Here is a 27499-nt window from a genome sequence, read left to right as displayed (position 1 = left end):
ATTTTTCTCCAAACACCCCCAAAAGAGGAAAAATTACCTTAAAGAAAACTAAATGAATTAGAACAAAAAATGCTCAAGTATCTACTTTCTCTAACAAATTATCTGATTAATCTGATTACATGCATTACTTGTAAATGTGTTATCCACGCAACTTCTTCTAAATAACTTTGTTATAGTCCTGATATTCCTCGTGTTAGCAGTCACTCATCCGTTTTGCTATTCACGTCACGTAAAGGAACACCTCATATCTCTGGCCAAAGAGCATAACGGATTCCCGTTAAGTCAGCTCTCCAGGGCTACAGAGTCCGTTATCAAATTCTGTCAGGGCTTCGGAAGATGCCAAGAAAATGCCTACCTCTCATTCGTCCTATTAGACAGCTGCGTATCATTTGAAACCCAACCCAGACACCAAGCATAGTACGAGGGCAAAAGTGACTGAAACATTAGAATGAAACAAGTTTCTGTTAATTCGATGCACGTTGCCCAAACCGCTGGACTTAAGTGAATTTGACTTTTCGTCTTATTTGGGGGAGCACTTTCTTTACGCTCCAGAATAAATCACATCACCTGCAGGACAAAATACCAAATATAGTGTGTCACAGTGGTCTGTCAAGACGCCAGTATATCCAATCTCAGGACCCGACGTGGAGCGCCTCTGCAAAATGACCATAAGGCTGAGATCATTTTTTGAGGTAAATGGTGAGTGGGCCATATCCTGATGAAGAGGCAAGATTCTAGTAACGGACTCATGTTGAAATATTACCCCAAAAGTAAGAGTTCATGATGACAAAAACTGAAAAACAACCCAGGCGAGACTGAAATGTCCGACTTCTGCCAAAAACAGAACACATCTGACATGCCTGTGTGGTTCGTAAAATCTCATCTGAATATCAAAATAAATAGATTGTGGGATTAATGTCCAAATACCTTACGATTATATTAATAAAACATGCTAAAATAAACACTGGTGAAAATATCTGATCCAGCTTGAGATATTTGGACGAAAACCCAATAATGAAAGCCAGATGGTAAAAACAAATGACTCATGATGCTTGTATTGACCGTATAAATACAAGCAGATTGGTGACGCAATGTAAAACAACAGCGTCGTTTGCTCTGTGGACGAAAATCCAAACGCAAAGGCATCATGGGTAAAACGCAGCTATTGTTATGGCAGCTATATGTACCTCTCCATGAAATACTGCATTTTTGGAAACATTTGCCTTATTAAAACATGTCAACATTTATGGGTGAATGCAGAAATACAGCTGATTTTGAACATTTGCCCACTAACAAAGAAATGATCAGTCTGTAATTTTAATGGTATGTTTATTTGAATAGTGAGAGAATGACAACAAAAACGAATTTCAAACAAGTTAAACATTTATTTGCATTTTAATGAGTGAAATAATTATTTGACCCCTTCGCAAAACATGACTTAGTACTTGCTGGCGAAACCCTTGTTGGCAATCACAGAGGTCAGACGTTTCTTGTAGTTGGCCACCAGGTTTGCACACATCTCAGGAGGGATTTTGTCCCGCTCCTCTTTGCAGATCCTCTCCAAGTCATTAAGGTTTCGAGGCTGAAGTTTGGCAACTCAAACCTTCAGCTCCCTCCACAGATTTTGTATGGGATTAAGGTCTGGAGACTGGCTAGGCCACTCCAGGACCTTAATGTGCTTCTTATTGAGCCACACCTTTGTTGTCTTGGCCGTGTGTTTTGGGTCATTGCCGTGCTGCAATACCCATCCACGACCCATTTTCAATGCCCTGGCCCTGACGGTACATCCCCCCGTCCATCATCCCTTTGATGCGGTGCTGTTGTCCTGTCCCCTTAGCAGAAAAACACCCCCAAAGCATAATGTTTCCACCTCCATGTTTGACGGTGGGATGGTGTTCTTGGGGTCATAGGCAGCATTCCTCCTTCTCCAAACACGGCGAGTCGGGTTGATGCCAAAGAGCTGGATTTTGGTCTCATCTGACCACAACACTTTCACCCAGTTCTCCTCTGAATCATTGACAAACATCAGACGGGCTTGAACATGTGCTTTCTTGAGCAGGTGGACCTTGCAGGCGCTGCAGGATTTCAGTCCTTCACGGCATAGTGTTACCAATTGTTTTCTTGGTGACTATGGTCCCAGCTGCCTTGAAATCATTGACAAGATCCTCCTGTGTAGTTCTGGGCTGATTCCTCACCGTTCTCAAGTTCATTGAAACTCCACGAGGTGAGATCTTGCATGGAGCCCCAGTCCAAGGGAGATTGACAGGTATTTTGTGTTTCTTCCATTTGTGAATAATCACACCGACTGTTGTCACCTTCTCACCAAGCTGCTTGGCGATGGTCTTGTAGCCCATTCCAGCCTTGTGTAGGTCTACAATCTTGTCCCTGACATCCTTGGAGAGCTCTTTGGTCTTGGTCATGATGGAGAGTTTGGAATCTGATTGATTGATTGCTTCTGTGGACAGATGTCTTTCATACAGGTAACAAGCTGAGACTCCCTTTAAGAGAGTGCTCCTAATCCCAGCTCCTTACCTGTAGAAAAGGCACCTGGGAGCCAGAAATCTTCCTGATTGATAGGGGATCAAATACTTATTTCACTCATTAAAAAGCAAATCAATTTATAACTTTTTTGAAATGTGATTTTTCTGGATTTTTTGTTGTTATTCTGTCTCTCACTGTTCAAATTAACCTATAATTAAAATTATAGACTGATCATTTATTTGTCAGTGGGCAAACATACAAAATCAGCAGGGGATCAATGTTTTTTCCTGACTGTATGTGAAATATCACATTCGTGGCAATGGCTCTGTTCCAAATCCCAATAAGCAAACTTCTGCCTTCATCCCAGGACCATTTCTGAGCACATGGGGGCCAGCTAACCCTAACCCACCCCTGGAACCAGGCCCAAACAAGAATGACACTGCAATTACAATTACACTGCAATTTAGTGAATTTTGATTCACTAAAAGAATCGACTCATGAGAGTAATTAATTCAGAAATCAGACTTCACTGTTTACTGTTTGTTTTTGATTCAGTAATAATAATAAAAAAATAAAATGTCATGAGAATAATTCACTTTTGAATCAGACTTGACTGGTCGCTGTTTTTGTATTTGATTTACGTAAAGAACCGGCTCATGAGAGTCATTTGCTTGAGAATCAGACTTCACTGGTCGCTCTTCATGTTTTTGATTCACTTTAAAAAAAAACTATCATAAGAATCATTACCTCTATTAAATAAAATAATTATAACAACAATATAACATCAAGCAACTTAGTTATCAAAAATAATTATCAAAGGGAAATTGTGTTGTTGTTGCATTTTAAGGAATAGTTCACCCAAAAATTCAAATTCTGAAAATTACAAAATAATAAATAATAATAATAATATAGAATACGGTTATCTACATTTTTCAATATATCTTCTTTTGTGTTGAAGAAAGAAACTCATAAAGGTTTGCAACAACATAAGGGTGAGAAAATAATGACAGAATTTTCATTTTTGGATGTATTATGCCTTTAAAATCCATTTGGCTCTGATGCGTGGTTATGTAACAGTTTTAATGACTAAAACCTAAAAGTGTAACCCTTCACTGTTCAGAACATGTCCACCAGAGGCCCTGTCAGTGTACGTGGGTATATGCTGTTTCTAAACCCATGGATCAACTGCTTGAGCGGCTGAATATTACACTTAAAATCTGTCATGAACATAACATTATTGGTGAAGTGGGAGCAATTGCGGCTCAACTTCAGAAACACACCACACGTTGGCCCTGTCTATGTAAAATGGAAAATAAGTCAGATCAAGGTTTTGGCAAGAAGTTTGTGGTCTGGGGATTAAAGCTCACTTTTTTGCGATTGCGATGAACCGCAACACTGTCAAGTATATTGCTGCAAATTCTCTTGGTTTATCTTGCATACATTGGATGTTGCCATGGTAAACCAAGGCTTGTGTAAGCCAGTACAAAACAACTGCGATGGGAATTTAACGCTTCCAGTTCTGGTTCTGATTCTCAACAATTCTGACTCCTTAATGGGTCCATTAACAATTCTTTTGAATTTGAGGTAGAAATATATGGAAAACAGAAATTAAATTCGGTAACACTTTATTTTAAGGTGTCCATAATACAGAGTAATTATCTAGTTAAGTACTTAGTAGTAGCAAAATGTACTTATCATGTAACTAAGTTAAGGAACAGTCTGTAATTACAGTTTGTAATTATGTAGATGTAATAGGCAGCTACTGTTACACATATGTGACAGACCGAGTCTACTACTTATGTAACCAAAAGATTGTTACATATGTGTTGCAGACTTTATACAACGTAATTATAAATGTAAGTACACAGACATAAGCTACTTAAAATAAAGTGTATCAAGACTGTGCTTAAGTGTACTTCATGTGTATCTATACTGTACACCTTATCCAGCTGCACCTGAGTTTGATTTAACCCACCAGTACAGAGCTAAAATACATGCAATACCTTTCTAATTACATTACAATTACTTAATATTACACAGGCATAAGCTACTTAAAACAAAGTGTGTCAAGATTGTACTTAAGTGTACAAGTATCTGTGTAACAGACTCGGTTTGTCACATATGTGTAACAGTAGCTGCCTATTACATCTATACATAATTACAAACTGTAATTACAGGCTGTTCCATAACATAATTACATGATAAGTACATTTCAATTCATGTAAGTGCAACGGCTACTACTAAGTGCTTAACTAGGTAATTACTCTGTATCGTGACACCTTAAAATAAAGTGTTACCTTAAATTCTGCTGCCAGTACTGAGAATAAATGTAAAATAATAGGAAAAAATTACATTTCATTCATATTAATATTTCATTCATTCCTTTTTTTTCAGCTTATGTAGCTCATAATGTGTAGCCTATTTTAATTACACATTGCCATACTGTATATGACAAACTTCACTGATTTACATGGTCTCAAGCGCTAATAGCTTATCAGTACTCTGTTTGTATCTGATTCATTAAAAGAACCGGCTCACGAGAGTCTTTCACTGGAAAATCAGACTTCACTGCTCGCAGTATATGTCTTTTACTCACTGAAAAGAACCGGCTCATGAGAGTCATTCGCTTAAGAATCAGCCTTTAGTGGTCACTCGGTGTAATTTGATTCACTATAAGGAACATGTTCATAAGAGTCATTAGCTCAGGAATTGGACTTCATTGGTTGCACTGTATGTCTTTGATTCACTAAAAAGAACTACCTCATGAGAGTCATTTGCTCAAGAATCAGCCCTGTGTGATCTGATTCACTACAAGGAACAGGTTCATAAGAGCCATTAGCTCAGGAATCAGACTTCACTGCTCGTGCTACATGTTTTTGATTCACTAAAAGAACTGACTCGTGAGAGTCATTCGCTTCAGACTCACTCTGTGTGATTGATTCACTACAGAGAACAGGTTCATAAGAGTCATCTGCTCAGGAATCGTTCTTCACTGGTCACGATCAATGTTTAGCATTTAATTATTAAGAGAGTTTTTTAAACAATAACGGAAGCTAACGTTATGAAAACAATTCTGAATATGTTCATTACGTAAGCAAGATCTAATTTCTGAGGCAATCAAGTTCAGCAGATGTCAGTAAAACTCGATATTCTTATGGCATACACACATTAATACGAGACTCTTAAAGCATTAACGATGATTTCCAGCACACCACAATAAACACAGTGTGTGTTCAAGCTGAATTGACCTCATTCACCAAGATCCCATGATGACCCGCTGAAATAAACTAGTTCTCAATTAATTAGCACTGTATGGCAGAAGTTTTCATGACCTTAAACAGCCTCTAGAGGAGAAGACCTGTGTTGCTTGGCCTCGTAACGGGATGTAAAGCTGCTGTGAAACATGATACGCGAGTGATTTATTATGTGCATTCCAGTATATTGGACAATTTGTAGTGCAGAACAAATGGCAGACAGTTACATTCAATCTAGCATTTCAGTGCTGCGTTTCCTTCTTTCTGTTCTGCGCTCTCTCCTAGGCTACAGGACTGCTGGCAGACGCGTGCTCTTCTTGCTAAAACAGTTCATGTTAATGTTGGCGTATTTGGACCCAATAAGCACCAGGCCCATCTTCCTGGAAACATGCGCCACAATCCATCAGTCTGTTTGTTTAGGATAAATCAGATCCTCAGTTTTAGGTTAACATTTAGTCATTTGGCAGACGCTTTATTTACAGGTTGGTACGTGTGAATGTGCATTCTAGTGTTTGCACACTAGTGAGGCATCATTTGGCCTCCAAACCGGTGAGTTTCCCTTCCAGAAGGATGCAGACATTATTGTTTTTTAAGATATCTTTGGTTTCCAGATGAAGCTGGCGTGGGTTTTGTTTAGACAGGCTTGTATGTGCCTCAAATGGCATGTTTTCTGAGTGACTCCTGGCAGATGAAGGCAGAGGTGGCATTGTCTGTCCACTGCATGACTGTTCATTTTGGCTCGCTCTGAGCAAGCTGGGCGAATGTTGCTTTTTCACACACAACCATTTCTATAACCTGCAGAGAGTTTAAATAGGAGTTACACTACCAGTCAAAAGTTTTGGAACAGTAATATTTTTAATGCTTTTTTTTAGTTTACAGTATTTACAGTATTTGATCCAAAATACAGCAAAAGCAGTAATATTGTGAGATATTTTTACTATTTAAAATAACTGCTTTCTATTTGAATATATTTTAAAATGTAATGTATTTCTGTGATCAAAGCTGTATTTTCAGCATCATTACTCCAGTCTTCAGTGTCACATGATCCTTCAGAAATCATTTCCTGTTCAAGAAACATGTTTTATTAGTAGTATTATTATTATTATCATCAATATTTTAAACAGTTGAGTACATTTTTCAGGATTCTTTGATGAATAGAAAGATAAAAAGCTTTTGTAACAATATACACTCTACCATTCAAAAGCTTGGAGTCAGTATTTTTATTGATTGTTTTTAAAGAACTTATAGAAATGAATACTTATATTTAGCAAGGATGCTTTAAATTGATCAAATGTGATGATAAAGACATGTATTATGTTACAAAATATTTCTATTTCAGATAAATGCTGTTCTTCTAAGCTTTCTATTCATCAAAGAAACCTGAACAAAATTCTACTCAGTTGTTTTCAACATCATCATCATAATAATAATAGTAATAAATGTTTTGTTGAGAAGCAAATCAGAATATTATAATGATTTCTGAAGGATCATGTGACTGGAGTAAGGATGCTAAAAAATCAGCTTTGAAATCATAGGAATAAATTACATTTAAAAATATATTCAAATAGAAAACAGCTATTTCAATAGTAAAAATACTTCAAGATGTTACTGTTTTTGCTGTAGGCTACTTTGGATCAAATAAATGCAGGCTTGGTGAGCAGAAGAGAATTCTTTAAAAAGCATTAAAAATCTTACTGTTCAAAAACTTTTGACTGGTAATGTATATGTACCTGCATGCATCTGTTTACACGATCGCTTGTACTTGGCATGCTTCCAGCCACCCTTTCCATGCTAAATCAGAGATTACTGCGTAATCAAACTCTCATCAGGTTGTTCTTAAGGGCTTCTGTCAAGAGGCAGGGCCATAGGAAATGACTCAATGAGTAATCAGCGTTCTTGGCCCTAGAGCCACTTTTCAAATCCAGATTGTTTCACGTCTGCAATGATTCAGACTTTTGTTGTTCAGGTTTTGATCAGTACCATTATAAATCAGTGATTGGTGCTTTATCATTCTGTAAATTGAGTACAATAGATACTGGGTTACAGCTCCTCCTGAAAGCGTAAAGCTTTAGAAATCTTCATCGGGGAGACGGCCTCTTTGTAAGGTGTGGCTGATGCAGTCAAAGACCTGAAGCTGTACTAAATTACTGTTGTAAACGTCCATGGAGACTGAGTCACTGCACCAAGACCTTGTGTGATTGTGCCACAGAGCAGCTTTAGTGTTGAACTGGAGTCAAATGAACATGTGTGAGATAAGAATCAAATGGGGAGCTGGCTTTTTATGCAAAATCCCCATTTGCACAAACAATTTTGGGTAAATTTACCATTAATGTGCCATTGCAATACTTTCTTTACAATAACAAGAACGATTTGCAAAGAGGTTATGTTGTTGCATCATCTTCCATTAGAAATGCAAGCTCTCTTTATTTTATTTATTTATTTCAGTGTAACCACTGAAATACAAATACAGTGGTCTTTTCTGATTTTTAAAGAAATTTTGCAATTCGTTAAGACAGGTGTACTTGCAGATAAGATGAAAACAAATGCAATTCTGAAAAGGAATTGTGGAAAAAGGACTAATATAACATTTTGTCTAGACGAGCCTTCACTATTAATTTAATGTTCATAAATTACACTGTTGCCAAACCAACTCAAAAGCCTCTTCTCTTGGTATTGATGAGTCACAACACCCACTGGAAAGTTCATTGAATCAGAATTGCATATTTATTTGCCAGGTCGGTTTGCACTTACGAGAATCTGACTTCTTGAGCTGCTCCCAAGGTAACACTGAGAAAAGCGCTCAGTCATCCAGCTCTCAGCACGCAAAAAATATAGAAGCTATACAGTGTGGAGGTGCAGAGTCGAATGCGTACCATAATGTGTTCATTATTCCAACATCAAGGTCATGGGTTCGATTCCCAGGGAATGCATGAACTGATAATATGTATGCTTTGAATGCTGTGTAAGTCACTTTGTATAAAAGCATCTACCATAATGCACAGATTTCAAATATTGGTATATAGAAAATAGTCGGTGTTGATACAATCAAGTATTTTAGTGTTTTAAGTTCAGTAATGCTTATTTATCATAAGTGTAAAGTTCAGGTATATATGACAGACAGTGCCTGAGAGAAGAAACGTCTGGCCAAATCATCATTGCATAAAAATCATTTTTTGAAGTTAAAGTTGCTAAATGAAGTTATGAAAACATTATTTGGAAATGTTCTCTGAATGTTCAAAATGTCAGATATTTTTTTTTTAATGTTAAGGGAACATCCCATTTTATCATTTATCAAAACATTATGGGAACGTTACATTTGAATGGTATCTGAACATTCTGAAACAGATTAGTTACATTTTAAAAAACGTTAAATAATTTTCCATCTAAGATATTTATAAGTGCTAACATTTTGAGAATCTAATTAGATGGGATGAAGGCTATACTTATTTATTTATTTATTTAAGTTATTCAAAGTAGGTAGTTGGAGACATGTGGTGTACAGCAATATAAAACTATTTTTTTTTATTATTATTTGTTAACACTTATGAATGCAATTTCAATTGCCTCATATTAATGTAAAGAATTTAATATTTTTTTTTTTCAACACAGGACTGATTATATGAACTGAAAATAATTAATTAAAAAATTAAATAAATAAATAAAACAATTAATAAATAATAATAATAATAAAATCTTCAAGTCTGTTATTTGTCTGTTTGAGGCAAAATGTCTTATTGTTTCATTCATATGATCTTGTTTGAGAATACCTTCCTGCTTTTCCATTACTCTGGTTCTCTTGTTGCCATCAAAAACATTGTTCCTCTGGCAGGAGGATGTGGCATGAAGATACATGTGGAATAAAACAAACTGCAGACTGCTTTCAAAAAGCACACATCCATTATTTCTGTGCCTTTGGCAATTTTCAGCAAACAAAAGAAATCTCACAGATGGAGACTGATAAATTGAATGTTTTAGACAAACACCGGCTCTCTGCTGGTTTGATCCTATAGCATTCTCACAGAGCGCTTGACGTTTTTCATGCAGAACTAAATGGCTGTAATACATGGCTCCTCATATATCCTCCGAATGCCTCTATTCTCCTCCGTGCTTTCATGTACGCTCCAAGCTGCAGCGCTTGGGAATAGCAAAACAAATTGTCTGCATGCATCTTCCTACAATGTCAGCCTCCATATGTACTATAAAGCAGCGCAGACTCGCAGCGTGAGACGATATAAGTCTTTATCGTGGTGTTTTGGGGTGTTCGTGCACCACAGCTGCCTCTTGCTCTCTGCCAAAGAGATACTAATTGGCTGTCTTTTGTCTCTGTGGCCCCTCACAGGGGCCCTGAAGATCTTGGCCACGCTGCAGCTTCTGTGGAACCGAGCCAGAAGCATTAGAAGCAACTGTCTGACCGGCAGGTAAAGGGGGATTTTTCTTTGGCTTTTAATGGGTTACTTGAAGCGTATTGAATCCCCATAACACTCAGGCTTGAAAAAAAGATGATGAGTGCTTTGGCAGTCCAAGAAAAACAAACCATGGAAAGGGGTCTGAACCTAGGACAAGATCTGAGGACAAGTGGAAGACTTCAGACAGAAGAACCACCAACAACTGATCCAATTATTTCAAGTTTGCTTAATAAACAACAGCATATAAAACATAATCGAGCCCAATATATCAGATCCTGTGATTGTATTGTGCTGCTTTAGCCAGCCTTTTATTTTAAAACAATTGTCGGGGTTTTATTCTAGTTTTGATCAATTTTGGCATACTGTTGTCTGTCGTTTACTTAAACTGTAAAAATCATTGTTAGGTGAGGCTATTTTTATACAATGGAAGAGAATGGCACCAAGAGGATTTCTGTTAAAATGGGATATAACTCTACACAATATATAACTCTATGGGATACAACTCTACACAGAAAAGGTTAGCAAGTGATTATTCCACACTTAACTTTGGTGAAGTAAATACATCAAGAAAAAATGAAAATTAGTCATTTTACTATTACTACTACTACTACTACTATACAATTTTCAATTTTAATTGAAGTAGAAAAGTAATAATAGTGCAGATATTTAATATATATCGATCTACAAATAAGCAAACTTTTTTATTTTGATACAAAAACATACACTATCAAAACATTAAAGTTCAATAAACTAAAATATAAATTAAAGTTGTTGATATTCAATTGTGCAAATGACTCGTTCGGTGCAATTTGTGAATCAGTTCAACAGATTGCTGTGAGAGTGTTTCTACTACAAAGACTGAGAGAGTCATGACAAATTTGACATTTTTCTCTTTTCTGACCAACTAATCAAATCAATCTCTCTTTTGTTTCATTTATTTATTTTGTTGTTGTTGTTGTTAGAAAGTGATAGAAACATTATTGTGAACACTGATGTTCCTGAGAATTCAATTCAATCCAATTCAAGTTTATTTGCATAGTGCTTTTCACAATGCAGATCATTGCAAAGCAGCTTTACAGAAAATTTAAGTTTCTACATTATATTTAGCAATAGCTTATCAGTGGTGACTATCTCAAAAAGATGTCCATATGGCAGAAATGAACCCCAGAAATGTGATAAGGGTCCATTGTAAATGACTCAATGTTTCTTTAAGATGCATTTTTTTGTGCTAATCAATGTCATGCCAGAAATGCTGTCTATTAAACTTGTACTGAACCCAGAATATTCCTGTAAATCCCTCTGTGAACACCTGGGCCGAAGCTCCACCTGTACGTAATGCTGTGTGAAGGAGGATCAGAGGCTGGCGTGATGACAGGCCGAGCGCTAATTGAAAGGAGTTAGCGCTGATGTCACAAATCCAGCATTCAGCGACTCTACAGCTGCACAGGTCAGCACAACCGACCCTATCAGTCAGAGCTTTGAACCGCAGCGGAGGCCTGGAAGAATCGCTGGAGGACACCACGCCAAACCAAAGCTGGCGACACCTGGAAGAGTCCGGGGAGGTGCGTGTGGGAGATTACATGCTGACAGGACATAAAGGCTGACAACAGTCATTACACTCCAGCAGGGTTATGCCCTTGTCAAGGGGACTGCTTATGAGTGGTAAAACAGAGAGGTAGTGACTAAAACAGCTTCTCGATAAGGCGACTGCTCCTTTGCACTGGTCAAACAGTATCAGAGGTCTTGAACTAAAATAAAATAGCGTTTGCTTCAATGAACAAAAATCGTCAAATGAAAGCTTCACAAACACATAACTCTGCCCAGCTAAATATGAACATAAAATTAATTATTAATGTATTTATATTTGCATATGGATCCAGGTTGAGTAAGAGGTAGGTCTTTGTGTAAAGTATTATTATTTTATTATTGTTTTAATGCACAGGTCAATTTGGAAATTTTGAACTATTTTGCTTCCATAAGATATCTTCTTTCAGACTAGTGGAAAGAAAACATCTAAAATACACAGTTTTCTTACATTATGGATTTGCTATCTGCATATTTGAATTAAAATACATCTTTAAACACTTCCCATGTTTTCCCAATTTTTTTTTTTTATGTTTTTTTTTTTTTTTTCTCATGAACTGAGCCATAAATATCCATACCGGTTTATACATTCATACTGATTTATGTAACATTTTATTTCTAAACACATGGTGAAATGGTTATTTATTTATATTTTTGTTTATTTGTTTATTTATTATTATTTAAAAATTCATTCATTTTTATTTATTTATTTATTTTATTTTATTTTTGTGACTGTTGCCATTATTCTTTGTTATTTTTTGCATTTATTTATTTATTAGAGTGATTAAAACAAAAATCTCTTTAATGTAACAAAATTAAACAAGAACTGGCTTTATCAGATTTCTGATCTGGAAATGTATGCAAATGAGTGCATATTTAATTAGCTGACATTAACTTAATTTACATATTTAACCATAACATTTTGGAAAACGTGTAATGCGAAGTGTCTTAATATACTGAGATTAATCAGCTAATGTATGGTGACAGCTACTGAATAAAATCTTTACCCTTTTCACCTGTGACGAAAAAGAGAGATCTTATAGTAACTGAAGTGTCTGTATTGCTTTTAATCAGAATCATAATAATAGTTTCTGATGCTATGTTTGGCATTGCTGCATGGCTTGGACAGGCGAGGGGATAGCAGTATGTGTGCATGTTTGCACCGTGCCAGATCTCAACAGATTGCGTACTTGTTAACTCACTGTTTTACACATCTCTGTTCTTTGCATCTCTCCACACTTCCTCATGGGCCTGGTAAAGGATTATGGGATATGGTGAGTTGGAGCCATCTGGGGCTCCTCCAGCGAAGCGATCCACCCACACAGCCGGTCCCTCGTGAGCCAGAGAGATTGCACTCCTCCGCTTATTTTGTCTGACTTTCATAAACAAGTCCAGGGGTCAAATAATCTCTCTGTATATCTGTCTGCGACTCAAGCCGACTGCTTTTAATATTTAGACAGGCAGTAATGTTCCTTATACTGAGCTGCCTACACCGTTAGCCTTTAAAATCCCTTGTGGAACTGCCAAGTTACTGTGTGGGCCAAAGTTTGGCTACCCTCAAAACAGTTTAATCATGTTTGCCTGCAGATTTGAGCTGTATTGGATGACTTTCGTGTTTATTTTAAGTCCTGTATCAGGCACTAACAACCCTTTTGTTTATGTCATTGTCCCACAGGGCATGTGATGACTTCATAATACAGTGTCACGCTGTTTTGATAACCTCCGAACTCTGTCAGTATTAGAAAACCGGGCGCGTAAAAGCCATTAATGGAAGAAAAGTCGTTAATTGATACCTGATGCCGATGTAAAGGTTCGTAGCTGCACAGTTTTACCACAAACAAGGTTTCTTCATGGGACGTTTGTGCCTAATATATTCAAAAAAATCTAATCGAAGCGGTCGTTTATGAGAAATTATACTCAGGCGAGGCTGTTCAGTCTTTTTTTAATGATACAAACGAGAGCGGGCTGTTTACTTGGCCCCCGGTCTAAATGAAAAGTTTAAAGTTGACCTGTCTCGCAATAAGAATAAATGTGAAAAAATATAGTGTTTCAGCGTAGGAGTGATACACAACATCTGTGAATTGTTAATACTAAGAGAGGAACTGATAAATATTTGAAAAAGAAGGCAAATGACAAATTTACAGCGACCCATTCACATGTAGCCATGCGTTATGTGTCGTATATGCATGTGAAACACGTGTGTGCAGCCATGAAACACATCACACGACTCCAACGGCATCAAACATGTGGACCTTAATGTGCAGAGTCAGCAGTTTCACTTTAAGGGCAAGATAAAATGTTTCAAAGGAATATTCCTGATTTTTGGAAATTATGCACATTCAAATGTTAAAACTTTATTTAACCATTTTAAGAGTATTTGTCATGGCAACTAAGTAAATTTATATTAATTTAATTGTACTTATTTTTTTCATTTAATTTTAACATTTAAATATATATTTTTAAATAAATAATTTTTTAGTCATTTTACATGACTGTAGTATGTGGGAAAATCAATGTAAAATCCCTTTAAAATAATTTAAAATTCAATAATAATAATAATAATAATTTAAAATGAAAAAAATAAATTTTACAATTAACTTAAACATTTACTTAAAAAAAATAATTTAATAATAATAATAATTTTAAATGAAAATTTTAAATTTTACAATTAATTTGAACAATTAATGAAATTTAAATTGTTTTTAAATGAGGCCTCATTAAAAAAGAAATGCCTCACTGTAACCTTGATTTCTGAGGAAAATCAGCATTATTCCTCAAATGCTGTTAACGGAGCTTAACTTGTATTGAACCTGTAATATTTCTTCATTGGCCAAGTCGTTTTATGTACCTAATCTTCACAAAATCCAGACCAAACAGACACCTGCCAAAGGTGCATCTACACACTGCCTGGCACTTATATGTTACAACAGTGTGTGTGTGTGTGTGTGTGTGTGTGTGTGTGTGTGTGTGTGTGTAAATCAGTCTGGAGGCGGTCTGTCTGTAATTACAGGTTAAACACCTCTACACAGCCCAAATGCTGCGAGAGGCGGAGCACATATGGTGTCAATACAGTTTAATTACGCTTTCTAATTGACCCTTTCCTGCTCTGGACGTGCTAAGACACACTTCCCCTCAATAGACATATTGCAGCATGTGCATCAGAGCCCAAAGCTGTCTCTCCTATAGAGCTGCAGTGCCCTCTAAAGGTTAAAAGAAGAGGAATGTGATACTGACCAGAAGACAAAACTGAAAAAGTTGTTTCTCATTCCTTCATTTGACATTACAAAGATAAAAACAACAATCTAACAATGACTTACTGTAAACAAAAATATTGACTGTATACATTCCTAGAGACCTCAGTGACCTCAGAGACCTTTTTTTTTTTTTTTTTTTATTATGTATGTCAGTTACATGAGTTAATAATTGACATTTAGCTTTGTGCGCTTTGTGCTTGAAGGAAAATAATGTTGATGCATTTGGGATTTTATTTGTTTGCTGCTGATAAAATGTAATAATTGGTTTCAAGTCTAAATTAAAGATTTAAATTGTCCAATATTTATAAATCTCAACCAATCTGAGTGAGACATCAGCCAAAGCTGGGAGATTCACTAGACTATCTCACGAGGTAATAATCACCGACATGGCAAACCCATCATTTTCAAGACTTTTACAGACTGTTAAATTTCCAGCCTTCTGACCTCCAAAGTCCATCATGTCACATCCGTGTGACTCTCTCTGAATCTATAACCCACACTTATGTCTCTATTAAAGCCTGAGAATGACCTCACTTCTAGCAGTGTGCGATAATTAGCGTTAGGGCGATTCCCATTGCCCTCGGCCTGTGCCATAGGTCAGGCAGTGAGATGAGAGCCAAACGTGTAAGAAGAGTCTGTGTTCTCATAAGGGAAATACAGATGCTAATTTATATGATCCGCGCTCATTTACTTTCCCTTTAAAAGGCAAGGCAGCAGCATTTACAGTCACGTCTGTCTGGATTTTAAATAACTGAAGGGCTCCGTAAAAAGGAGAGGTGAATTGCAAGGGAAGACTGGAGGCTCGAAAAGTGAGGAGAATCTTCATGTACAATGCAAAAGTATTGTCTAATTGTCCAATTAAAATATAAAAAAATTCTTGAAACAAAATAAATTTACTTGAGAAGCACCACATAAGACATACAACTTGTTTTCTGAGAATGTAGTATCTGTAATATGCATGTATTTTGGCAGGTTTTAGGTAAAAATGTTAAAAACGAGAGAAAATCTATATATAAAAAAAAAACATATCAAAACAAGTCTCTCTATATATATATCTTATATATCTACATATATATATGTCTTATATATCTCTATCTATCTATCTATTTATCAATTTTATGATATGTTTTTATACTGTAATAAATGTTCCATCAATTAACACTGCATTATTCCAACCCGGTCTCATCCCAAGGCGTCACATATTGACGCTTTGGATTTGGCGTCGCTTTTTGACGCTCAAGGTACCCCTTTAGCGTCATTTTTCGACGTGAAGGGAAGCGTAATTTTTCGGCGTCGATATGCTAACGCGCTATTGGGAATTTTATCATCATAATAAGGTTGCCATTATTGCATATATGTAGAGGTGTGATTTTTGAATGTAAACAGTCAAAATAATGACTTACCCAACCCTGCCCCTAAACCTACCATCAGTGAAGAAAACGCAAGATATAGGAGGCAGATGCAAGTACTGGCATAATTTTTTTTAAAATTATTAATATACGCTAAGTGTTTCCTATTTAAAAAAATTACCTTCCCTTCACGTCGAAAAGTGACGCGAAAGGGGTACCTTGAGCGTCAAAAAGCGACGCAAAAACCAAGCGTCAATATGTGACGAGTTGGGATGAGACTGTGTTAATTATTCATATACTTTATTTATTTATTACCTGGAATTGACATGTTTTAAGCTACAGCATGGCTGTATCCCTTTGTCCATATTAGGGATTTCCTGGCACGTCATAAGTTATTACTTCTATGAGGCTGTTTTGGAGTTTCTGCACAAGAGCGCCCTCCAGCTTCGATTATGAATGAAACATACATTGCTTGAGAGTTTTTAGCGCTCCATAATGTTCACATCGCTACACATTAGAGGTCTAACACGGGTCGACTTGGATCCGAAAACCCGAGGTCTGACCCGAGACCCGAGGACCCAAGCGGGTTCGGGTCTAAAACTTCTAAGAGTGCCTCGGCCTCGGGTCTCGGGCACTTTAAAATAAATGTGCTTTTTTCCAAATGGACCTGATAAGACCTGAATTCTTTTAAACTATCCTGGATGTGAACTTGTGTGTTAGTGTTAGGAAACACGCATAGAAAAACACTTGCAACCTTGCACACAGAAATTCATCAAAGTCACTCGCTTCATTACACTGCATGCTCATGCAGGGCTTCTCCTTTTTGTGTGCAGAAGCCTTCACTGGAGATGAGGTAAATTACATTGTTAAATCCATGATTTATTAGGCTATCGATTTAATTTTTATCAAACTATCACGTTCATTTTTCAAATCCACTGGTCACAATTGAAAGCAAAACTCAGAAATATATTGTATCCAACAGGTAGGAAAAATATAAAGTAACAATAAGTGAATAAATAAACGAAAGTAATGGAGCAGCGGCCAAATCAATCAGCAGGACAGCGTGATTTTTCCTGACTGGTCTGGTCAGACTCGGGTCTAATTTCATTGGGTCTGTCTCGGGTCGGGTCTTTTGAAAAATTAATTTATGCACGTCAGGTTCGGTAAGAAGTGATTCTGGTCAGTTCGGGTCAGGTATGGATTTTAGGACGCGAGAAGACCTCTTATTTACTCTGGCCCTAGCTGCCTCTACATGAACACACTTGCCAAGTGTGGAGACAAATTTATGTTTTATAAAAAGTGGGTGGGGGACAGGGACGTGTCACCCACATCCCCTGCGTATTATAGAAGAAACCCTGAACCCCACCAGAAACCCTTGAGCCAGACATATCTACCCAATGCTCACAGATGAGGCCGAATGATGGCAGAATTTATGTATGAAGGGCTTTTGTGTTCTATCATGAATGTTATATTAAGTTTTAAATGTAGCTCAAATGGAAAATTACTGGTTACAGCAGTAATGTTTCGTCTCATTAGTAGTGCATTTTTACAGGTTGAAGTATAAGCTCTTCAGTGAGCAGCTAGTTGTTCGTGGCAAAGAAATGAGAGCTGTGGTAGCAGAAATATCCAGTAACTGAAGTGATGGAGCATTGCTATAGAGGGAAAACTCGACATGTAATGTGTTTATGTCGTCTTCTATGGTGAGGTTTCTCATTCTCGGTAATACTGCCATTTTTTGTGTGAAAAACATTTCAGAGGCCCAAGTTTGTTTTCTGAGAGGCTCCTTGTTGAGTTTGAGTTGAACTGATGAAAGCCTACAGTATGTTTGCTCTGTTCTACTTGCATTAGTTCAACTCAAGTGTGAGAGTTTGGTCTGGACAATTGGGTACGTCTTGGGTGTTATGCTGGGAAAGCATGAAATAAAGGAATCATATAAAGAAACAAAAACTTTGGGTGTAAAAACATCTCAATCCAGCAACAAATTCATTCATTATTTCCTTTCAAGTTCTCGTACGGTCATAATAGTGTGTTTTTAAGTTAATGGTGGACCACTGCGAAGCTCTCAGACATCATCGTGGCGAACTGAAGACTACAGATTGGCAGTCGAGAAGGGGATAACCCAGCAGCTCTTGGATAAAAACAAGTCAACAGTGTCATTTAAGTGAGGCGTTAAATCGAAGTCTAGCCTTCGCTATGACAAACTGAAAAATGATTGCGAGTCAATTATTTTAACAGTTTGGCTTGGATAAGAATAACACCGTATGGGAGGGACATTTGTTTTACCAACAGCAGGAGGAGGCTGAGACTTCTTTTCAACACCACATTTTAAGACGTTTAGCCAGTTAGATCCCAAGATTTGTTCTTCTACGCCTTGCTTTCTTGGTTGTGAGCAAGCTAGGGGATGTTTTTGAAACCCTACGAGCTACAATCCTATGTTCGGTCCCAACATGTGAACGAGATAGTCGCCTCGTGTAAGCAGTCGATTGTGTCGATTTCACCAGAAATACGGGAATGGAGTCCGACAGGAATCGACTCGGCTCGCTTGAGTAGATGCTGTCTGTAATATCTTTATTTTCTCTCTGAAGAGCTGAACAAAGAAATAACAATAATGGAATGTCTAGCCAGAGCCGATTGCCAAGGATAACTGTAGCAGATGTCGGCGGAGGAATCTCAGGCTCTTGGGAATTTCACCAAGCGGAGAAGCCATCAGATCTGAAAGTAAAAGCGCAGCGGAGGATCAGACCAGGTGGTGAAAGCTTTTGTCTGAAACCAGCTGGCTCTCACAGGCCATTCTTTGGGTTCTGCTGTTGTATCTCAGGGTTGTAGGTAGTTTGAACGACTGCGAGAGCGATGATGGGTGGACATGGATAAAAACCTGCAAAGCCAGGATCTTGATCTCGAGTCTGTATCAAGACCAGAAACATCTCTCCTGCAACAGATAGTCCATGGTTACGTTACGCAATCTAACCAGTTACATGAAGTGTGCTTGAAATGACATTGATTCTGTGACAGTGAACTTTGGCTACACTCACACTGCGAGCCTTAATGATCAAGTCAGATTTTTTTGTATTGATGTTCACATTGTTGTTTTAAATGTGGCCAATATCAGATTTCCAGTGTCATGGTTCTGAACTGACCCACAAAAAAAACAATACGAACAGGCGTTGCCAGGTTTTCACAACAAAATCCGCCCAGTTACTTAATGTGACCTGCTGCTGAAGCCAGCGAAATTATGCGCAGGCAATATGAAAAATAAAGACAAGGATGTGACAGTAGAGTTTTGAAACTTTTATGATACGGGCCCTCATGTTTAATACTTCTGAGTTCTGACACATCACTGTAGTTCCACTGACTACCTTTCGCAACTGTCTAGATAACTGTGGGTATGTGAAATCTTTGAAGTGACTCCCATGTGCACAGAATCGTGACGAATGTTGATCTAGAGTGACGTAAAAGTCACATGAATTCTGATATGACTTTGATCTGAAAACATCTGACCTATCAAAACATCTGACCTGTATCGGATTTGGTACCACATATGGAAGTGGCACAAATCGGAATTGAAAAGATCAGATTCTGTGTGAGTCAAAAAAATATAAAAAATGTGGATTTGGGCCACATTTGCCTGCAGTGTGAATGAAGCCTAAGATATCTCTTTTAAATTCCCTGCTTACTGTAACATAATACTGAGTAATTCAGCGAGGCATGAGTAATAACTTCAAAATGAATAATGAATTCCACCTAATACCAGAGCAAACAGACTCAGATTGATTAAAGAAGTACAAGGACATTTTTTAATTGAACATATCTAAAATCACTGGGACTGTGAAGCCAAAAAGCGCATTAGAATATAAATATATATAGCCAATATATGCATGCAGCTATATAAACAAATGCAATGTCTCTATTCAGACATGTTGGAGCACAAAGGCTTTCCTTGAGAGAGTAACAAATAACATGGCAGCTTTTTAGCTACATGAGGAACCATCTTCCAAAGAAACTATACTTCCTTGGCCTGTATGTCAAATCCTCAGAAATTTGGTTCAAGAACTGTGGGAAGAGCGCAGGAAAATGCGCCTTACCTCATGTGTCTCATGCTGCTTCTTTAAACATTCTGTCATCCATAGTGAGAGACGGATCAAGAGGAAAGACTACAACTTCTAAACACAACTTTGGCATCTGTATGTTTACTTGTCATCTTTACAGTTCTTGGCTCCAATGTCTCTTCTGAAGAGCCTCCAAAACATGTTTATTCCACCCTAAAGGTTTATCTCTTTTAAGCTAAACAGAGTAGCTAAAGTATATTTGTATATCGTGTATATCATATAGTATATCATGTTGGTTTTTATGGTTTTGTATCTAATATCCATCATAAAATGGTACTTTGTGTCTTCAAGTGAACTTAAAGGCATAGTTCACCCCCAAAAAATGAAAATTCAGTTTAATATATTCACCCACATGTTGTTCCAAACTACCTTTCTTCTAAGAAACACTCTTAAAAATAAAGGTTCTTTATTGGCTTTGAAGGTTCCATGAAGAAGGTCCCTTGAATCTTTGCATTGCACAAAAGGTTCTTCAGATTATTAAAATGTTCTTCACGCTAAGAAAAAAACTGTAACTGTAAAGTTCTTTGGGAAACTGTTTTTGACCATACAATGAACCTTCATTAACCTATATATATATATATATTTGTGTCCCATTGAAGAAAGATAGTCGCGCAGGTTTTGAATGACATGAGGGGCAGTAAATGATAACAGAATATCCATTTTTTGGGGTGAACTGTCCATTTAAGTAATGAACAGTGAACCCAAAGCTCAAAGGATGATGGCATAACAAAAGAGAAAACGACTAATTTCTTCACACGCAATGAGGTAGCCAGCGTTATGCCTTACTAATTTTTACAATCTAGTTTATAGAGGTGGCCAAGGGGTGCATGCACGGTGAAGCATCGGAGCACGTATCTCAGGAGTCCTTCCCTCGTAAGATTCAGCCGAAATCAGGGCGCCATTCGACAGGCATGAAATTTTACATTGGAAACAACTTTGGGAGACTGTGAGGTTTTAAGATGTGCTACAATAACATAATTCCCTCTATCCCACATCCTAAACCTCATATAAGTTCCCTCTTGTGGCTCATTACCACCTGTGGCTGAAAAAGTATGTTTATAAGCTCCGATCCCCAAAGAGAAGCTGCCGTTCGCACGGCTTTACAACCCGGAGAAACTCGGGCAAGAGACGAAGGATAAATACTATCTATCATGTCACATATTTACTGTCCTTTTGCAGTCGATTGCAAATACGATCCCCTTTGCTGCTCCTCGAGGTGGTGTTATGGACTATGCATATCCACAGGGCTATCACTTCCACAGTGCCTCAGTGCCCCCCGCCTCCCAGCTTCACATAAGTCCTTCATGTTGGGGCGATTTATCATTGTGAGTAATGCTCTGGATGAAGCGAAAGGCTACAGTGAATTTAGGAAAGGAGGGGTAAGGAAGTTGTGGGTGTGGGACACTGCAAAACTGCCCAAATTCAGGACCAGTTGCTTTTAAATCAAACCCCATCAAGGGGCCATGATTTGGTGCGGGTGGCTGATTTGGCACGGTTTCCAGGTGTGACATCTCTTACAGTGGAAGCGCAGAATGACAAAAACAGCTTGGCAGGACACAGAGTATAGTTGTGTAAATGCTAGATTAAATCAGATTTATGCTTTTCAGCATAGAAGCAGTACATCTGTCTTTCTCGACCACACCAACCCTCTTTTCTCAATGCTTTCAGTAGGAACGATGCTCTGATGTCTGTTGAATTAATGCAGTGGAGTGGAGTGTGCACAGGGGAGGTTTTTCCTGCTTCTTTTAACATCTTTTCATCTCACTTACGTGTTCTTGTTCTGTTCGATTATGCCATATATTATAGATGAAAAAGCGTAGTGAATGAATTAAAACCAAGCCAATTTGCCCCTTCGCTAAGCTCCACCCCTTGGTTACTGTTGCTACCTTAGACAATCATTATAAAACATCCTGTAGAAATGAACTGGAGATTTATGTGAATAATGTGATTTTCAGTAAAACGCATGATGCATTGATATTAAAATTCTAATTATTTTCATGTTATGGCCAATATCACATAAATGGATAATATTAAAATGATAGGCACTTATTCTGCAGTATAGAATGAATTATGGTTTTGCAGAGCATTTTTATATGCTGTTTTTATTTGAAAAATGTACGATGTGAAAATGCAGCGATGTGATTAAAAACTATATAGAATGTAATTCAAAATTAGTAAAAATGCTTGTCAAAGACAGAAATGTAATTTCAGAGTCATAACACTAGTGTAAGTTACTATCAACACTTAAATCAATATGTAAATGAAATCGTTAGGTTCGTAATATTAATTTACCAAGGAGCAAATGTGTCCTTACTGATGTGGAACTCTTAAACTATTGATAGCATTGACAAATAATAATCATTAGTTGAAAAAATTCAACAATCCATGTCATGAACCCATTATCCATTATCCACTTGCACTAAGTTACAAAGATGAGCTCAGCCAATTGCTCTCTAACTTAAGAGTTCCTCAAGTGTTTATTGGGTAAGATGTCAGACAGGGTCAGACACTAAATTGAGGTGTTGAGACTGCTATAACAAGGCCCACCTGTGGATTATACCACTGTTAAAGAGAAAAGACTGAATAAGAGAGTCAGTGTGGACAAAGATCTGGCAGCTATATAAAAGAAACAAGTGAAGGGCCAAAATTAATCTGACAGCTGTTATACGACTTTCATGCAAGTCTGTATGGATTCAAAAACACCAAATGGGTTGTAGCCTTTCCTATCAGAACAACTGGTCACAAATACACTATATAGACTACATTAGTCATCTGGGGTGATTTGACTTTTTGGGAGTGTCACATATATCTGTGCCTCCTCGTATACAGGAGTGATGGATAGCTTATTCTCAGCAGGCACTTCAGAGGAGTTTCTCTGATTACATAATTGGCTCACAACACCACAGGGAGAAGGTCCTGTTTGATATTTCATGTCTTTGGTGGGTCTTTTGGCCTAGAGCGGTCCGCGAGTCTACGAGGGAAAGCGCCACTGTCTGTTTGGAGGGTTTTATGTTTAGTTTGTCTTGGCCGAAGGACGCATATCGTTCCGATGACATTCTGCAGACATTTCCAGCTTTTTGTTTTAGCTCCATCCATCTCTCCGTCTGTCTCCCTCTCAACCCTCAAAGAAAGAAAGAGGAGAGAGTTATGTCTCCCCCTGTGTTCTCACTCACTCAAACCTGGCTTGAGAGTCTTGTGGGGTTGTAGTAAGGGGTTCCAAGCATCCCACTTTTTGGCCTCCTGACCCCCTATTTGCTCCCCGGTCCCATCTACTGATGAGTGATGGCTAATAAAAAGGTCTTCTCTTGCCCTGGAGTGACGGGTTGGTTAAGCATCTCACTGGCAACGCAGAAGCGATTTCTCACTGTCTGGTTATCCACAGACGTTTGCGCACCCAGCACCAGAGGAAAGAGGCAGGATTAAAAGCTGTCAGGATGGCGATTAGGATGCAGGTACACAAAACTAAAGAAGGACGATATGAAGTTTTGATCATACGTAACCTCCTCTATGTCATTCCCAGGCAAAGAACTGATCAAATCTAAATGTGTATCTTCAATGCAATGTGAGTTGCTTTGAATAAAAGTATCTGTCAAATAGACTATTTAATGTTAAATGTTAAATAATAAATAAACTGTAAAAATTATAGACTGTATGTAGCCTTACTTCATTTGCAAATGTTTAATGCTTAGAAATACGTCCTAAAGGAACATGCTGCGTAATAGTATCATGTTCCTTCAAGGTCATTGCACACTGAGATCTGAAATTTGTAAAAAAATAAATATGACCTCACGTTGTGTCAACCAAATAATGGTTTCAAGTCTCCGAAACTTTCATCCATCATAAAAAATTCGGATCAGGTTTTATTTTCTGCGTTTTCGCATCCATAGCAAGCATTTTGATAAGAAAGGATGACCAAAATTAAAAAAAAAATTAAAAAAACCCATACGAAAATTTCAGACCTTACGGAAATTTTTCCAACTACTAAAAATGAATTATGTTAGCTTTTAGCTACTAAAAACATATGAAGTTAGGTTGATTCTGTCCTAATACCATGCCCTAACCAGATGCATCATGGCTGCAAAACATGAGAAAAAATAAATAAATAAAAAATAACAGCCAATCAGAAGAGAGTGTGGGCAGAGCTCAATGGATAAATAATACATATAAAAAAAAATCAAATCTTTGTTATGAAATACTTATTTGTTCACATAGAGTTCACAGTTTGACCGTTCATGTTTCTTTTAATTTACTTTCGATATCTGAGGTAAATGCTAATCGATGATTAGGATGGCTATCAAGTCACACAATGATATTCAAACACACATTAAATCCCTTTAACATTAAATAAAGCACATAATCAGTAGCTTACCTGAGATTATTATTGTCAAAATGGATTTGCCTGTCACTCATCACTGTAATAAGAGGGCAAACACAGGGAAAAGATATCTTTGTTGTGGTGTCGTGGGCTTCATAGTGGTGTTTCATTCCTGAATGAATCAGTGACTCTTTCATGAAGACTACGGATGCATCTGAATGTAGTAGACGAAAAACAGCACGTATAAATGGCAGCATATGCCAATCAGCAGTATTCATAAAATAGTACTACCAACGAGATTCTGAAGTGTGCATCCAATGCACTTTTTACTATCTCAGGAGGATTGGTGAACAGCAGTGAAGTGATGAAACTGACGTTGGTAAGTCACATGACAATATCAATGTGCAATTACATTCACATTTATACCATAGAACAGATATTAGAATATCATACTAGATTACAGATATTAGAATTAAATTTAATAAAAAAAATGTTAACTTAGATGTTACCAACTATAGCACGTATATGTTGGGTCACCTGTTAAAACATTTGAGCATTTGAAGGTCATTATATTAATAGGTAGCTATGTGTTTATTTAAAATAAAAAAATAAAATCTTATGACTTAAAAAAAAAAAACAGATTGTTATACTAAACTGCAAAAAAAAAAAAAAATGCTTTTCTTACTACAGAAGACTTACTTTAGCCAACATACCTAAAAATTCTTAAATCAAGAATGATTTTCTAGACATTAAACATTATTGTCTTGTTTTCAGAAAAAAAAAACAAGCAAAATAATCTGCCAAAACAGAAAACAAGAATGTTTTCCTTACCCCATTGGCAGATTATATTGCTTGTTTCAAGCAAAAACTCAATTTTGACTGGGTTTTCTTCTGAAAACAAGACAATGATTTTTACTTGTATGGAAAATCCTTCTTGATTTAAGAATTTTTAACTATATTGGCAGGAAACAAGACAAAAATCTAAGTAAAAAAAGCATTTTTGCAGTGTAATAATACTTAACGTTACTATATCTACTGATCATGCTTTAACTTAAGCCATGAAAAAAACCCTCATCTCTCCAAGTCCAAAAAAGGTTAGAGAGACAAACAGTGCTTGGATTGAACATGTTTATTTGTAAATGTGATGACAAACACACAGCTCACCCTCTTCAGACCTAATATTACACTCCCAAGATCTGTTTGTTAGGACAGATGGTATGGAGCATCTCTTAGCTGAAAGCACTTCCCCTTAAGAAAAAAAAAAAAAGGTTGCAAAGTTACAAAACCATAGACAATGATTCTTGTCAAAGCTGAGTGCAAATAACCCAGTGAGCAGGCTATTACTTCTGAATACACATGAGCAGGGGCGGACTGGTCATCTGGCAGACCGGGCATTTTCCCGCTGGGCCGACGTACTTTTTGGGCTGGGCCTATACATCGTCTCATACCATGTTTGTCTGATCGGCCCATAAAACTCATAGCAGCCTATAGTTTTTCTGCCTAAATAGTTGACGGCGCTGTGGTCTTTGCGGCGGTTTAGGATCCCCCCCCCCCCCCCCCCCAGACAGACCGGCCCATGAGACATTTAATCAGCAGCCCATTGGTTATTTTCTTAATTGACATTGGGCTGACCCAATCACATCTTTAAACAACTCCCCTTTTGGGCTCTCTCTCTCTCACACACACACACACAGTGGTGTATTGAAAACGAAGTAATAATACATGGTTACAGTACTTAAGTATTTTTTGGGAGTATCCGTAGCCTACTTGATTATTTATATTCCAGCCAACTTTTACTTTTACTCCGATACATTTCCCCGAAGCATATTCGTTGCTCTGTTCCTGAATGAATCAGTCGTTTGAATGAATCTGTTGAATCTCAATAACTCACTCATTATTGGTCACTTTCTGTCACCAAAGTCTTTGCTGTCACCTACTAGCGGTTTTAATTTCACATTTTGACTATTTTTTTCATGTTTTAAATTATTTCAAATATCAGTATTCGATGTTTTATGTTAAAAACACAACATTAGGCCTATTTATGCATCTGTAACTGCAGTTTAAATGCATCCATGTCCCCTCTGAGATGCATTAAACTGTGTAAATAAATGCATCTTAATGTTATTTCAGATGCAGATTCCAGAAATGTTTTCTTATGTTGGAATGAAAGACACTAAGTACCGGACGAAGTGCTTCTTATTCTTACCCAAAAATACAAAATGGAAGAAAGAGTTCAAACTGAACACAATCTTGCTACTAAAGCTGTATGATTATTTATATATATATATATATATATATATATATATATATATATATATATATATATATATATATATATATATATTTGCTTCTTTTCCATTTTGCATTTACTTGTACTTTTACTTTCAATACTTAAGTACGTTTAAGATTTTTTTTAAATACTTTTCGTACTTAAGTACAATAAATATCATATACTTTAAGACTTTTACTCAAGTAATATTCTAAACGAAGACTTCAACCAAAGTAATTTTTTGGTAAGATACCTGTACTTTTACTTGAGTATGGCTTTCGGGTACTTTATTCACTACTGCACACACACACACACACACACACACGCACATACGCGCGCACACACACACACACACAGGATGCCTTCTTATGCTTTTAAAGGTTCATCCAAGGAGTTTACAAATTTGACTAAGTAAGTTTACAGTGTATTTAATGCTATACTATGGGAAACAGTGATCATCTGATCAACAATTTATCATGTC

This window comes from Barbus barbus (assembly GCF_936440315.1).
Source record: "Barbus barbus genome assembly, chromosome: 32".
NCBI classification, from domain to species: domain Eukaryota; kingdom Metazoa; phylum Chordata; class Actinopteri; order Cypriniformes; family Cyprinidae; genus Barbus; species Barbus barbus.
This window is presented reverse-complemented; position numbering follows the sequence as displayed.